The sequence below is a fragment of the Mauremys reevesii genome, linkage group 14, assembly GCF_016161935.1.
Source record: "Mauremys reevesii isolate NIE-2019 linkage group 14, ASM1616193v1, whole genome shotgun sequence".
Classification (NCBI taxonomy): Eukaryota; Metazoa; Chordata; order Testudines; family Geoemydidae; genus Mauremys; species Mauremys reevesii.
The window spans coordinates 21506193-21522317 of record NC_052636.1 but is presented as its reverse complement, the minus strand read 5'-3'; the positions used below and the strand labels follow the sequence as shown (position 1 = coordinate 21522317).

The window sequence follows — 16125 nt, the reverse complement described above, 5'->3', positions numbered from 1 at the left end:
AAGACTGAGGCAAAGAATCCATTTAGTTTCTCCACAATGACTTTATCATCTTTAAGCGCTCCTTTTGTATTTTCATCGTCAAGGGGCCCCACTGGTTGTTTAGCAGGCTTCCTGCTTCTGATGTACTTAAAAAACATTTTGTTATTACCTTTGGAGTTTTTGGCTAGCCGTTCTTCAAACTCCTCTTTGGCTTTTCTTATTACACTCTTGCACTTAAGTTGGCAGCGTTTGTGCTCCTTTCTATTTGCCTCACTAGGATTTGACTTCCACTTTTTAAAGGAAGTCTTTTTATCTTTCACTGCTTCTTTTACATGGTGGTTAAGCCATGGTGGCTCTTTTTTAGTTCTTTTACAGTTTTTCTTAATTTGGGGTATACATTGAAGTTGGGCCTCTATTATGGTGTCTTTAAAAAGCGCCCACGCAACTTGCAGGGATTTCACTTTAGTCAATGTACCTTTTAACTTTTGTCTAACTAACCCCCTCATTTTTGTATAGTTCCCCCTTTTGAAATTAAAGGCCACAGTGTTGGGCAGTTGGGATGTTCTTCCCACCACAGGGATGTTGAATGCTATTGTATTATGGTCACTATTTCCAAGCGGTCCTGCTATAGTTACCTCTTGGACCAGCTCCTGCACTCCACTCAGGATTAAATCTAGAGTCGCCTCGCCCCTTGTGGGTTCCCGTACCAGCTGCTCCATGAAGCAGTCATTTAAAGTATCAAGAAATTTTATCTCTGCATTTCGTCCTGAAGTGAAATGTTCCCAGTCAATATGGGGATAATTGAAATCCCCCACTATTATTGGGTTCTTAATTTTGATAGCCTCTCTAATTTCCCTTAGCATTTCATCATCACTATTATTGTCCTGGTCAGGTGGTCGATAATAGATCCCTAATGTTATATTTTTACTAGAGCATGAAATTTCTATCCATAGAGACTCTATGGAACCTGTGGATTCGCTTAAGATTTTTACTTCATTTGAATCTACACTTTCTTTAACATATAGTGCCACTCCTCCCCCTGCACGGCCTGTTCTGTCCTTCCGATATATTTTGTACCCCGGAATGATTGTGTCCCATTGATTGCTCTCAGTCCACCAGGTTTCTGTGATGCCTATTATATCAATATCCTCCTTTATCACAAGGCACTCTAGTTCACCCATCTTATTATTTAGACTTCTGGCATTTGTGTACAAGCACTTTAAAAACTTGTCCCTGTTTATTAGCCTGCCTTTTTCTGATGTGCCAGATTCTTTTTTATGTGACTGTTCATCATCTGATCCAGCCCTTACATTATATTTCTCATTCCTCTGCTCCTGACTATAACCTGGAGATTCTCTATCATCAGACTCTCCCCTAAGAGAAGTCTGTGTCCGATCCACACGCTTCTCTGCAGCAGTCGGCTTTCCCCCATCACCTAGTTTAAAAACTGCTCTACAACCTTTTTAATGTTTAGCGCCAGCAGTCTGGTTCCACTTTGGTTTAGGTGGAGCCCATCTCTCCTGTATAGGCTCCTCCCATCCCAGAAGTTTCCCCAGTTCCTAATGAACGTGAACCCCTCCTCTCTACACCATCGTCTCATCCACGCATTGAGACTCTGAAGCTCTGCCTGCCTACCTGGCCCTGCGCGTGGAACTGGGAGCATTTCTGAAAATCTCTCTGCTTCTTCCAGCTCCTTCCCTGCTCCAGTCACTGCTGTAGGAGGATCCTATATGCACTGAGCCTAAACATTTTCCTGGACCTTCTTAGCATAGTTGGCAGCATGTCAGTCTCGTACTCAGTAGGTTCTGAGCTCACACCTCAGAAAAGACAATGGTTTTCTGCTCCCTGCTTCAGATTTTCTAAAGGAAATCAGAGAAAAGAAGCTATAGGAGAGTGGTTCCTAGACACTCTAACACACACAGATTTTTCTAAGGCATTAACTTTTCCTTCTCTGTGGAGTTTGTATTCTCCATAGAGCAAAATAAAACAAAAACATGCAAGTCTAAGACTAATACAGTATGAAACTCAATACAGATAAAACCTCACCCTCAGAGATCTTCCAATAAGCTTCTTTTGCAGACTAGACTTATTTCTTGTCTGGGCCCAATCTTTTCACCTGGTATAGTCCTTGTTCCAGCTCAGGTGGTAGCTAGGGGATTTCTCATGACTGCAGCCACCTTTCTTCTGTTCCACCCCCTTAAACAGCTTTGGTACAAGGCAGGAATCCTTTGTCTCTCTCCTGGGGAAAAGCCCCAGGTTTAAGATGGATTCCTGTACCAGGTGACATGGTCACATGCCCTGTGAGACCCCAAGCCTTCATTGTTCCTGGCCTGACTCACAGATGGTGCAGGACAGAGCCATCTCCAGTCAATTGTCCTGGTTAATGGGAGCCATCAGGAGTCCAAACCACTATTAATGGCCCACACTTTGCATCATTACAACAGGACCTCAGAGTTATAGTTCATATTTCTAGCTTCAGATACAGGAATGATCGGTTCATACAAATAGGCTGAACACACACAGTAGATAATAAGCTTTGTAATGATACTGCACAAGAGACCTTTTGCATGAAGCATGTTCCAGTTACATTATATTCACACTCATTAGCATATTTTCATAAAATCATCAACATCACAGCAGGAAAAGGGTTTTACTGCGGCACCTGGGAGCAGTTGAGTTTCATGTTCAGGCTCTGCTATGAGTTCCTCCAGGTTTCCCATAATCACACAGGGCCCTTAGCGGGTACTCTCGATACAGGAATGGCCCAGATACAATGAAGTGATGGGAATTGCATTTTCCTTTTTAATTTGTGAATTTCCAATGACATTTCTGTTTGTGATTTTGTTTTGCTTCGTATAACTGTGTTTTCTCAGGGACTTGATATTTACCAGGCTAACTAACAGCTAATAACGGGAGACTTCCAAGCAGGGCGTGGGCGAGCAGAAAAGAACTGTAAGAGACGCTGGTTTTCGACCTTGTGTTAGATAAGAATAGAATGCAGATTGTAGCAGAAATTGCTGAGAGAAGTAAGCTATCAGAAAGGAATATGTACAAACAAAATGCAGTTGTTGCTCCTTACTGTATGTCACAAAAGGTATGAATGCTTGCCTTAATTGTTTATCTAACCGAGACCTACCTCGGGAGGGGAAACTCTGCCTGTCTGTACTCTCCCGAATAACTGCAGTTGCTTGAAATAAACGGCATAATATAATAACATTTAACATCTCTGTGGTGGGAAGAAAATCTCAACAGCCCAACACTGTGGCATTTGATTTCAAAAAGGAGAACTATACAAAAATGAGGGGGTTAGTTAAACAGAAATTAAAAGGTACAGTGACTAAAGTGAAATTCCTGTAAGCTGCATGGACACTTTAACAACACCATAATAGAGGCCCAACTTAAATGTATACCCCAATTTAAGAAACACAGTAAAAGAACTAAAAAAGAGCCACCGGGGCTTAACAACCATGTAAAAGAAGCAGTGAGAGACAAAAAGACTTCCTTTAAAAAGTGGAAGTCAAATCCTAGAAAGGAGCTTAAACATTGCCAAATTGTAGGTGACAAATCTGAGGAACTGTCACAGACTGAAGTGTCACTAGAGGAGGTTTTGGAATTAATTGATAAACTCAACATTAACAAGTCACCAGGACCAGATGGCATTCACCCAAGAGTTCTGAAAGAACTCAAATGTGAAGTTGTGGAACTATTAACTATGGTTTGTAACCTGTCCTTTGAATCGGCTTCGGTACCCAATGACTGGAAGTTAGCTAATGTAACGTCAATATTTAAAAAGGGCTCTAGAGGTGATCCCGGCAATTAGTCTAACATCGGTACCGGGCAAATTAGTTGAAACAATAGTAAAGAATAAAATTGTCAGACACATAGAAGAACATAAATTGTTGGGCAAAAGTCAACACGGTTTCTGTAAAGGGAAATCATGTCTTACTAATCTATTAGAGTTCTTTGAGGGGGTCAACAAACATGTGGACAAGGGGGATCCAGTGGACATAGTGTACTTAGATTTCCAGAAAGCCTTTGACAAGGTCCCTCGCCAAAGGCTCTTACATAAATTAAATTGTCATGGGATAAAAGGGAAGGTCCTTTCAAGGATTAAGAACTGGTTAAAAGACAGGGAACAAAGGGTAGGAATTAATGGTAAATTCTCAGAATGGAGAGGGGTAACTAGTGGTGTTCCCCAAGGGTCAGTCCTAGGACCAATCCTATTCACCTTATTCATAAATGATTTGGACAAAGGGGTAAATAGTGAGGTGGCAAAGTTTGCAGATGATTCTAAACTGCTCAAGATAGTTAAGACCAAAGCAGACTGTGAAGAACTTAAAAAAGAGCTCACAAAACTAAGTGATTGGGCAACAAAATGGCACATGAAATTTAATGTGGATAAATGTAAAGTAATGCATATTGGAAAAAATAACTCCAATTATACATAAAATATGATGGGGACTGATTTAGCTACAACAAATCAGGAAAAAGATCTTGGAGTCATCGTGGATAGTTCTCTGAAGATGCCCACGCAGTGTGCAGAGGCGGTCAAAAAAGCAAACAGGATGTTAGGAATCATTAAAAAGGGGATAGAGAATAAGACTGACTATATTATTACCCTTATATAACTCCATGGTATGCCCACAACTTGAATACTATGTACAGATGTGGTCGTCTCATCTCAAAAAAGATATACTGGCATTAGAAAAGGTTCAGAGAAGGGCAATTAAAATGATTAGGGGTTTGGAACGGGTCCCATATGAGGAGAGATTAAAGAGGCTAGGGCTTTTCAACTTGGAAAAGAGGAGACTAAGAGGGAATATGATAGAGGTATATAAAATCATGAATGATGTGGAGAAAGTAGATAAGGAAAGGTTATTTACTTACTCCCATAATACAAGAACTAGGGGCCACCAAATGAAATTAATAGGCAGCTGGTTTAAAACAAATAAAAGGAAGCTCTTCTTCACACAGCGCACAGTCAACTTGTGGAACTCCTTGCCTGAAGAGGTTGTGAAGGCTAGGACTATAACAGGGTTTAAAAGAAAACTGGATAAATTCATGGAGGTTAAGTCCATTAATGGCTATTAGCCAGGATGGGTAAGGAATGGTGTCCCTAGCCTCTGTTCGTCAGAGGATGGAGATGGATGGCAGGAGAGAGATCACTTGATCATTGTCTGTTAGGTTCACTCCCTGGGCTGCTTCTGCTCTACAACTATAATTGTCTTTTTACACCAAAATCACTAACTTGAGCACCCAATTCCATGTACAGTCCTAGTGGATGTAAGGCACAGGTAACTTTTGCCTCAGAGTAGCTTGTTGGCATCAACCCTCTCTCCCCCACCTGGAGCTGATGAAATTCCTGGCTGGAGGGACACACGCTCCTACAAGTCAAAAGGAAAGGAGCTGATAGAAAAGATCACAGGACTGACCCCAAAGAAGGGTGAGCTGCAAAAGGCAGAAGCAGGCAACTCATCTGGCAGAGTTGAGAGACCACAGTGAAGATGGTGCAAAGATCACTATATTGGAATTAGCAAATGTGATTTTTTTTTAAAACAAATCTTTGGGAAGCCCTAATAAAGGCATTTCTTACAGTTCTCTCCCATTTCGATTTTCTGATCTCTAATAGGGAATGACATCTGATTGAAGCTTTTCCCAAATGCAGAGCATGTGTAGGGTCTCTCTCCACTGTGGATTCTAGGATGTCTGACAAAGTCTGAGTGCTCAATGAAACTTTTCCCGCACTCAGAGCATGTGTAGGGCTGCTCTCCTGTGTGGATTCTCTGATGTCTGATAAGGTGTGAGCGCCGACTGAAGCTTTTCCCGCACTCAGCTTTTCCCCCTAGCCTGCACCCCTCCCGCCCCCCAACTCCCCCCCCAGCCCGTGTGTCTGCACCCCCCTGCACCCCCATCCCCTGCCCCAGGTCAGAGCCTGCCCCCCTCACTCAACCTCCCCGTAGCCTGCAACTCTCCTGCCCCCCAACGCCCTCCCAGAGCCCGCGTGCCTGCACCCCTGTACCCCAATCCCCGGCCCCAGGTCAGAGCCTGCACCCCTCACTCAACCTCCCCATAGCCTGCAGCCCTCCCGCCCCCCAATCCCCTGCCCCAGCTCGGAGACTGCACCCCTCACTCAACCTCCCCATAGCCTGCAACCCTCCCACCCCCAACTCCCTCCCAGAGCCCGTGTGTCCGCACCCCCTGCACCCCATCCCTGCCCCAGCTCAGAGCCTGCACCCCTCACTCAACCTCCCCATAGCCTGCAACCCTCCCGCCCCAACTCCCTCCCAGAGCCCACCTGTCTGCACCCCTGCACCCCAATCCCTGCCCCAGGTCAGAGCCTGCACCCCTCACTCAACCTCCCCATAGCCTGCAACCCTCCCACCCCCCAACTCCCTCCCAGAGCCTGCACCCCAAACAGGGCCGGATTAACCTTTTGTGGGCCCGGTGCTAAACATATCTGTGGGCCCCCATGGGGGAAATGGGGACATGGGGCAGGGGGCAGAGTCCTCAGAGCGAGGGGCTGGCCTGGGGCAACGGGAGCTGGATCATGGCACGGCAGGGACAGCCCCACTCCCCCCAGCCCAGTACAAGGGCACTGTTTACAAACCGGGAGCTGCCAGACCCACACTGTCCAGCCCAGCCCTGCACTGCCATCGTGCTTCTTCCCCTTGGGGCAGGCCCATGCTGCACCCGGCTACATCCTGCCCAGCACCCCTCCGGCTCCCTACGCCCAGCGCCGCACCACCCAGAGACCCCCACGCACCCCCTGCCCAGCACCCCTCCGGCTCCCTACGCCCAGCGCCGCACCACCCAGAGACCCCCCCAAACCCCCTGCCCAGCACCCCTCCGACTCCCTACGCCCAGCGCCGCACCACCCAGAGACCCCACAAGCCCCTGCCCGGCACCCTCCAACTCCCTACACCCAGCGCCGCACCGCCCAGAGACCCCGCAAACCCCTGCCCAGCACCTCCAGCTCCCTACGCCCAGCACCGCACCACCCAGAGACCCCACCAACCCCTGCCCGGCACCTCCAACTCCCTACACCCAGTGCCGCACCCCCAGAGACCCCACCAACCCCTGCCCGGCACCCTCCAACTCCCTACGCCCAGCGCCGCACCGCCCAGAGACCCCGCAAACCCCTGCCCGGCACCCTCCGACTCCTTACACCCAGCGCCGCACCACCCCCAGACCCCCACAAACCCCCCTGTCTGTTGCCCTCCCAGATCAATCCCCAACCCACTCAGAAGCCCCCGTCAGAGCCTCACTGACCAGTGCCTCTCAGCTGAAGACCCCCATAGCCCTCCCACATCTGCAGTGCCCTGCCCCTTCCCATCCAGAGCCCCCTACAGATCCCTCACTGTCCAGTGCCCCCACCACAACTGCACAGTGCCCCACACAGACCCCACACTTCCCAGCACCCACACACACACAGATCTCCCCACTGACAGCCCCCAACACACAGATCTCCCTACCCCCACTGCCCAGCACCCCGCAGACCCACTAGAGACCTACTCTCCCACACCCTAACCCCCAGCCACAGTAGCCAGCCCTGATGGGAGGTGACTGTGTCTGCCAGGCTGAGATGGCAGCGCAGCCAGAGCTGGTCCTGGGGCAGGAGAACTCCGGCCCCTTGGGAGTGGTGGAAGCAGCCAGGCTGGAGCAGGAGCAGAGCCTACCCGGGGCAGGCTCCCTCAGGACCCAGCTGAGCCTCCCTCTGCCTCCCCTGTGAGTGGCTGAGACTGGCCCAGCCTCTGCACCAGTCCCAGGTGGCTCTTCCCCTGGGGAGGCAGGTGGGGCTACACAGGTCCCAGGCAGTGGAGACAGCTCAGAGCTGGAGCAGTGCTGGGGAGCGGGGCAGATCCCTGAGACGTGATGCCCGAGATACCCCCCCCCCCCCCCCCCCCCACATTGGCCCTGTGGCCAGCAGCCCTGCTGAGCCCGCATGGTGGCCCCCAGCTGCTGGGTGATGAGCCCTCTACAGCAGTGGCATAGCCAGGTTCTAACATCAGGGGAGCAAACACATAAAAAGAGGCACCACCCAACATATCGAATTACTAATTGGATACGTTTAAATTTGTTATACGTATTTATTTTGTACTTAAAATAAAAACCCAAGAATGATCCAGCCACAGGAGGATTTGCACAGCTGGCATTTTGCAGGAGAACTTTAGATTATACTTAGATATACTTTTGATTCTAGAAACTAAATGACAGAATACAGTAGCTTATAATTGTCACAGGTTTTAAAAAAATACTGGCCATTTTTCCAGTTACTAATTTCATTTTAAAATCAATCAGTGAAATGCACTTTATTTATAATAGATCATAATACTAAAGTCACCAAAAAGGCATAACAAATACAAGTTTTATGAGAATTGGTGAGCAAAGATCTCATAGCTCTTCAGGATTGGACAAAGCAGTAATTTCCCTTAAAGTAGCTTTATTCATGGTTTTTTTAAAAAAAACAGAAGACATCTCTATGACACAGGTTGGCAGGCTAACATTTTTGAAACATTGAGTACTGAAAGTGAGACTATTTAACCAATTTAAGCTGTACACACACAACCCCCCCCCTCTTCCTGCTTTCCTATCACTAGTTCTGTTACTACAGGAATGAAATCTAGACATCCTTTAAAAAGGACAGTTACCTGTTCCGTAACTGGTGTTCTTTGAGATGTGTTGCTCCGGTCTAGTCCACAGTACGTGTGCGTGCTCGCCACGTGCACCGGTGCCGGAAGTTTTTGGAGCACTGCTGCGACCCCTGGAGTGGCGCCTCTATAGCACTATAAGGGGAGCTGCGCACTCCCCCCACCCTCAGTTCCTTCTTGGCAGACAACTCCGACAGAGGGGAAGAAGGCTGGGATGTGGATGAGACAAGAGCAACACATCTCGAAGAACGCCAGTTACGGAACAGGTAGCTGACCTTTCTTCTTCGAGTGACTACTCCTGTGTATTCCACAGTAGGTGACTCCAAGCTATATCTGATGGAGGTGGGTAGGAGTTTAAGGGTTATCAGGACGGAGTACCACCCTACCAAACCCGGCGTCATCCTGTGCTTGGGAGACGATCGCATAGTGTGAGGAAAAAGTGTGGACAGATGACCACGTGGCAGCCCTACATATGGCCTGGATAGGGACGTGGGTGACATAGGCGGCCGACGAGGCTTGCGCTCTCGTAGAATGCGCCTTCACTATAGGCGGTGGGGTAACCCCTGCCAAGTCGTAACACGTGCGTATGCACAAGGTGATCCAGCAGGAAATGCGCTGGATGGAAACTGGTTGCCCCCTAATCCGCTTGGCTGATGCAAGGAATAGTTGCAAGGACTTCCTGAACAGCCTGGTTCGGTACAGGTAGAAAGCCAGCACATTAGCCAGGAGGAAGCAGATCGTGAGTGTTTTCGACCACAAATCCCATCCCTCCCAATTTGCAACCATCCCTGGACCAGTGTCAAGTGCACAACTGTCCCCGGACCAATGAAAGGGGCCACTCTGGTTATCACCTTGGGGTTAGGGGTGTGCTCTGTACCCCCAAACCTTACCTCCCTTTTCATGTATTCATACACAGAAAAGTGAAAGAGCACACCTCAATCTTCCAAAAGATCAGGGTTCGGCAACCTTTCAGAAGTGCTGTGCCGAGTCTCTCTGATTTAAGGTTTCGCATGCCAGTAATACATTTTAATATTTTTAGGTCTCTTTCTATAAGTCTATAATATATAATTAAACTATTGTTGTATATAAAGTAAATAAGGTTTTTAAAATGCTTAAAAAGCTTCATTTAAAATTAAATTAAAACGCAGAACCCCCCAGACCCCTGCAATAGGTCAATGTGGCACATTAGGCAGGAGGAAGCAGAATGTGAGTGTTTTCGACCACAAACCCTGTCCCTCCTGATTCGCAACCCCATGGACCAGGCGGCAGCAAGTCCTGAGCAGGGGCCCAGATGGTCACGTTGCGCAGCATAAACTGCACCTGGTTGCAAAATGGGAGCGCTGCACAATGTGTCGTCACACCTGTGGCAGATCCTGGCTGCAGCTGAGAACAGCGGCTCCTCGGGCGGCTCCAGCGCTGCTGGCAGCACGTGGCCACCAGGGATCAGCTGCTCCACCCAGGCTCCACATCACAATATGCCAGAGCCCCATCCCCAGGAGCTGCCCCGCCCCTGGCCTGTGCCAGAGCCCCGCCCCAGGAGCTGCCCCGCCCTGGCCTGTGCCAGAGCCCCGCCCCAGGAGCTGCCCCCGCCCCAGGCTGTGCCAGAGCCCCGCCCCAGGAGCTGCCCCACCCCGGGCTGTGCCAGAGCCCCGCCCCAGGAGCTGCCCCGCCCTGGCCTGTGCCAGAGCCCCGCCCCAGGAGCTGCCCCGCCCCCCGGCTGTGCCAGAGCCCCGCCCCCAGGAGCTGCCCCGCCCCGGGCCTGTGCCAGAGCCCCGCCCCCAGGAGCTGCCCCCGCCCCCAGGCTGTGCCAGAGTCCTGCCCCCAGGAGCTGCCCCGCTCCTGGCCTGTGCCAGAGCCCTGCCCCCAGGAGCTGCCCCCACCCCCAGGCTGTGCCATAGTCCCGCCCCCAGGAGCTGCCCCGCCTCCGGCCTGTGCCAGAGCCCCGCCCACAGGAGCTGCCTGTGTTGCATCTCTGCGATTTGTTCTCCTGCCTCCTTCCCAGCACTCTCTGCTCCCAGCTGCTCCCTTCCTGTGTCTGCAAACACCCCCGACCCGGGCAGGCTGCAGCGCTCACTGGGGCTGGCTCCAGTGGCTGAAGTTCCCTCCATCTCTGGTCACCTGGGGGTGGGGGAGGGACGAAGTGAGGAGATGGGCCCAGGGTGTGAAAGCAGAATTAGGGGGTGGGAAAAGGACTGTTTGGAAAGGTGGGTTTTTTGCGGGGGGGGGGGTGATCCCAGGGTCGACGCTTCCATTAGGCGACCCTAGGCGGTTGCCTAGGGTGGCAGGATTCGGGGGGTGGCATTTTGTGCGCTCCCCACGGGATACCTGGGAGCTTCCGGTTCCGCTCCCATTGCACCACCAAAGATGGACCCTCCACCAACATGCCGCGGAAACAGCAGCAGGCAATTGAGCAGCTCAATGACTGCCGCTGTCACCTGCAGCATTTCGGTGGAGAGTCCTTCTTCGGCAGCGCAATGGGAGTGGAACCGGAAGCTCCTGTGCGCAGCGCACAAAATGCCGTCCCCTAAATTTTGCCTAGGGCACCAGAAACCCCTGTCGCTGCTCCTGGGTGATCCAGATGGAGTCAGAAGCAGTTGGGCAGCAGAGGCTCAGGGACTTTGAGGGGACCCCCCTGGGTGTCCAGTGTTGGCCAGGGATTGTACAGCACCTAGTGCAATATGGGGTCCCGATCTCAGTCATGGTCTGTGCAGCCCCTGGGAGCCCTGATGTCTGTTTCCTGATCACAGGCAGTGGGGATGGAGAGAGGGAAACCTCAGCACCTGAAGGGTTAATGCAGCCCTGTGTGCAGCCCCTGCTAGGGTGACCAGACAGCAAATGTGAACAATTGGGACAGGGAGTGGGGGTAATAGGAGCCTATATAAGAAAAAGGCCCCAACATCGGGACATCCGGTCACGCTAGTCCCTGCTGCGCTCACGAGGGGTTGGCTTAGAGAGTTGTGCTAATAACAGCAGCAAGGAGTCCTGTGGCACCTTATAGACTAACAGACGTATTGGAGCAGGAGCTTTCGTGGGTGAATCCCCACTTCATCAGCTGCACCAATAGTCCCATATGGGCTAGTGGGCAGGATTCCTGGTTTTCACCTAGGGGACCTGGGTTCAACTTCCACTGTGGGAACCGTGCAGAGCTTTTGCCCAGAGTGGAGATAGGAAATGAAAGGAACAGGAAGGGATCCTGCCAGCAGGGGGGTTGGATAGTGTGGGGAGGATCCCAGAGGTGGGGGTGGGGCAGAGGTCGGGGGGGAGACCAGGGAAGGATCCCAGCAGTGTGGGAAGTTGAGAGCACAGGCCTGGCCTGGGGCGTGGGGCGAGTGAATGTGTCCCTCTAAACCCACCAACTGCAGACTAGGCAGGACTGGAAGAATTACGTATTTGTGGGTAAATGTCAATTTCTGTGTAAATACACAACCCAATGGCAAAATATTTCCATTGATAATCATCAAAATTGGCAGATGGGCAAAGTAAGAAACATGCTGCTTGAGAACTTACCCTGTTGTAGGAGCAGCAGTGATCTGTGTGCTCCGTATCACCTGTATGCCCAGAAGGTCTGTTACACTCCCCCGTCCCCCCGCTTGTCTCCTCTCCCTCTCTGAATACCTGTGAAATGGCTTTCCCCCTCCCCCCCCTCCTGCAATGCTTGTGGGATGAATGGGCTGGTTGAACAGCTGGAAGATCAGAAGAGCTCCTAGGTAGACAAGGTGTCTGGGACTCTCATTAGGCAGCACTCACACACCCAGAGCAGGGACACTGCATGGACACTGGCTGAGGTGGAGTGTGACCCACCAGATGCAGCCAAGTCATCTCTAGTCACAGGCCATGAGGAGCAGGTCCTTAAAGGGGGAAGGGGCCCTGTGCTCAGGAGTCACTCACAAGCTTGTACCTCCAGTGAATGCCCTTCGCCCCGACCGCCTGGCCAGTGGTTCACCATGTTGCATTTCATTGTGCCTCAGGAAGACTTACCTTCATCGCACCGTCCATCGCGGCACTGTGGGACACTTACTTTGCACAGAATCCTGACATCTCCAGTGCTGAGCCTGTCCTGGGAGCGTGAGTGTGTGACCCCCGCCCCCCCTGTCTTCTTTTGAGCTTAGCTGTTAGTATAATAAACATGCTGCTTTCTGCCAAACTCTGGGGGTGGGGTCATTAGTCCTCCCTAAGCTTACTATCTGGCCCAATTTTGGGTAACAGAAGCAACATTGCTGGATCTGTCATTGTACCAAATGGGGAGATGGTTGTCTATAAAAGAGGGTGAAGACTAAATGCATCCGATGAGGATGGGAATCGAACCCATGTGTGCAGAACACAATGGATTAGCAGTCCAGCACCTTAACCACTCGGCCACCTCATCTGAGTTGTCAAGAAGTGGACAGGAGGAGAAATCTAAGGCCAGCAGAGATAGGGATACTAAGGAGTTTTTAAATACTAAGCGTAAGCAGGGGCTGAATGAGCTCCCCCCTCACATCTAGTGAGGAGCTGGGGGAAGACTTCAGGAACAGGCCGTGTTTGCATAGACACCCCTACTCTGCCTAGCTATGCAGCATGGTGGGGCCGCTTCCCCAAAATGACCAGTTTGGGATGGTGGTGGGTTGCAAATCACTTTAGCATTGAGTGCAATGAAATGTTATTCTCCTTCCTGTACGAGTGAAGGGCAGCGGAACATACCTAGGCCGTCCTGACAGAGGGGTGGGTGGGTGAGGAATCGCTTTCAATGGACGGCAGAGAAGTGATTGAGGACGTCACCCTAACCCAGTGGTCCCCAAACATTTCACACTGCGCCCTCGTATCCAACGGCTGTGGCCGTTGCTTGCTGGGGAAGGGGTGCGGACAGGGGTAAGGGGGTCGAGGCCGGGCTGGGAGCCAGGGGCCCAGGCTGAGGGTAGGATTGGGGAAGAGCTGGGACAGAGTGGGGCTGAGTGTTGCTCCCTCCCTGCCCTCTATGGGGGCTGGCTCAGGCCCTGAGGTGCCCCTATCAATCTTCCTCTGTGTCCCCCTAGGAGTCACGCCCCACATTTTGGGGACCACTGACCCCTACTCGCTAAGCAGGGGCTAGTGATGCCAAAGCCCAGGGAAAGGGAGAACAAGTGCGGGGGCCCCAGCACCGGAACCATGACCCCCCCCCACTTCTGTGTGTGGCTCCGCCCCCTTCCACACCTTCCACCCACGGCCCCACCCACTGTCACCTCTGTTCCACCCCTTCCCCCACTGGCCCCACCCAGTCACTCCTTTACCCCGGCCCCGCTGTGGCCCCGAGACCAGAGAAGCTCTGTGCCCCTGCTGCAGCCCCCGGGCCGTAGCAGGGAGTGGGAGCTCCTCCAGCCCTGGGGCTGACATGGGGGAGACTTTCCCAGGGGGACCCAATTTGGCCAGGGCCCCTAGTCATGGGCCCCACTGCCCCCTTGGCGACGCAAGGTTTGGGGAGGCTGAGCCCCCGTGAGCCTCCATTACGAGCGCCCAGGCTACCTCTGCTCAGTGGGTGGCCAGTCTGCCTGTGTCTCTGCTGTTCATGCTGGGGAGCCCGGACGGCCTTAGGGGTGGGGCCCCCGGCAGCCGCCCAGGGCTCCAGGGGGTCAAAGGGCACCGTGTGGCCGTGCAAAGGTGCTCACTGCTCTCCCCTGCCCCAATGCTCCTCCGTGGCCCCACAGAGGCTGGGAGGGAGCAAGGAGCAACACTACGTGCTCCCTGCGTCCTGGTCACTTTCCCCACCTGGGCCGGGCTGTGAGGGGAGCATCAGAAGCTGCTGCTCTCTGCCCTCCCCTGACGCAGCCCGGCTGAGGAAAGTGACCTGGATGCAGGGAGCTCGGATGATGTCCCTTCTCGCCCCCCTGCCCCTGCTAGGGAAGGCTGCTGTGTGGTGTCTCCATGGCTGCACTTTCAGTGATGCAGGTTTCTCTCTCCCATTGTTCCAGGGGCATCCTACTAGATAAAATTGAGCAAGAAATGCTTCCCCGTGGTTTTTAGGACTGGAATTGCTTTTTTCAACAGCCATTGCCATTTTTTTCTAGTTTTGTTTGTTTAAAAGGAAGACGGTGATATTGCACTGGCAAATTCCCCATCGAAACAAAGAATAATAAAGGCACCTCAACTTTTCCTCATTTATGGAGGACAGTCTTATAATATGGATCCAGATCTCCTCCAGTCACACAAGCTGAAAATTGTTCCACTTTACTGCAGTTCTGTAACCATGCAGGAACCAGTCCTGTCTGTGTTCTGTGCACATCCAAAATTCCTGCTGAATGACCCGCCCTGGGAGCAAGTTACCAGTGACCTAGGGCTGGGGCAGAAGGAGGGTGCATGTGAGGGGGGGAGCCCAGAGCTGGTGCAGCAGGGGTGCAGAGCCCAGGGCTGGGGCGGCAGGGGTGCGGGTGGGGACAGAGCTCAGGCAGCAAGGGTTATGGGAGCCCAGGGCTGGGGTGGGGACAGCCAAAATTTTTTCCTTCGGGCAGCAAAAACCTAGAGCCGGCCCTGCCTCCACCCACCGTGAGGTAGTCAAGAGCGGATCATTATTATCCTTACTCGAAAGAGGAGAAGCTAAGGCTGAGAAAGGAGAATTGACTTGTCTTAGGTCACACAGCCAGTCAGTGGCAGAGTTGGGAATAGGACCCAAGAGCCCTGATTTTCAATATACCTGCCCCTGGAAATGTCCACTACATGCATCCGACGAAGTGGGTATTCACCCATGAAAGCTCATGCTCCAAAACATCTGCTAGTCTATAAGGTGCCACAGGACTCTCTGCTGCTTTTACAAACTAACCATCAGATCTTGAATTTCAGACACTGAATGACCTGAATAAAGTGCTCTGTGATGAGCTCCAGACCAACAACAGTGACAGTAATTATTCAGCAAGTATTTGAGGAGAATTGCAATGTTAGAGAGAATCATGAACTGCTCAGAGACCATTAATGCAGAGAAGCAGCAAAATTCATCAAACACAGAACTGGTTCTGACTTATTTCCTTGGTCTTAAAAGAGAACAAGGACCTGAGTCTCCTCCCTGTCAATAACCCCCTGCTGAGCCAATCAGGGTAGAGACTGAGGACGGGAGGCTGAGGGTTCTCACCAGAGAGCCCAAAGGATGGCCCAGGTCACTGGTGGGGATCACTGCACGAGCACTATTTCAGCCCCACATTTTTGGGTGGACCTCCCACAGTGGGAGCTGCAGAGCACTCCCCTGCAACAGATGGATCAGACTGAACAGGTTTCAAACCTCCAGGAGGCTCTTACCTTCTAAACAGGGACGGCTGTTTTCTAGTAAAATCAGGAAAAGGGAAGGAGAAAACTCGAAAGAGGTTCCTCCTGGTGCTCACGTCCGTGAACCCGAATACTCTCTCAGTCCTCAAAGAGAGACCTGGAGAAGGAGACTTGCTGCAGCAAAGCCACAGGGGTCTCTGAGGTTTCCCTGGCCCCTCGCCCCTGTCCTGCCTGGCTGATGTCAGCATCTCTCTGTGAGGTCACCACCTCCCCACCACCTTGGACCAATAGT

The 16125-nt window shown here is 51.7% G+C and overlaps 1 non-coding gene across 1 annotated transcript; it reads right to left on the bottom strand.

Moving 5' to 3' along the window:
* Nucleotides 1-12911: 12911 nt before the first annotated feature.
* Nucleotides 12912-12993, bottom strand: TRNAS-GCU. The gene has a single exon. It is a non-coding gene; the product is annotated as a tRNA-Ser (tRNA).
* Nucleotides 12994-16125: the final 3132 nt, after the last annotated feature.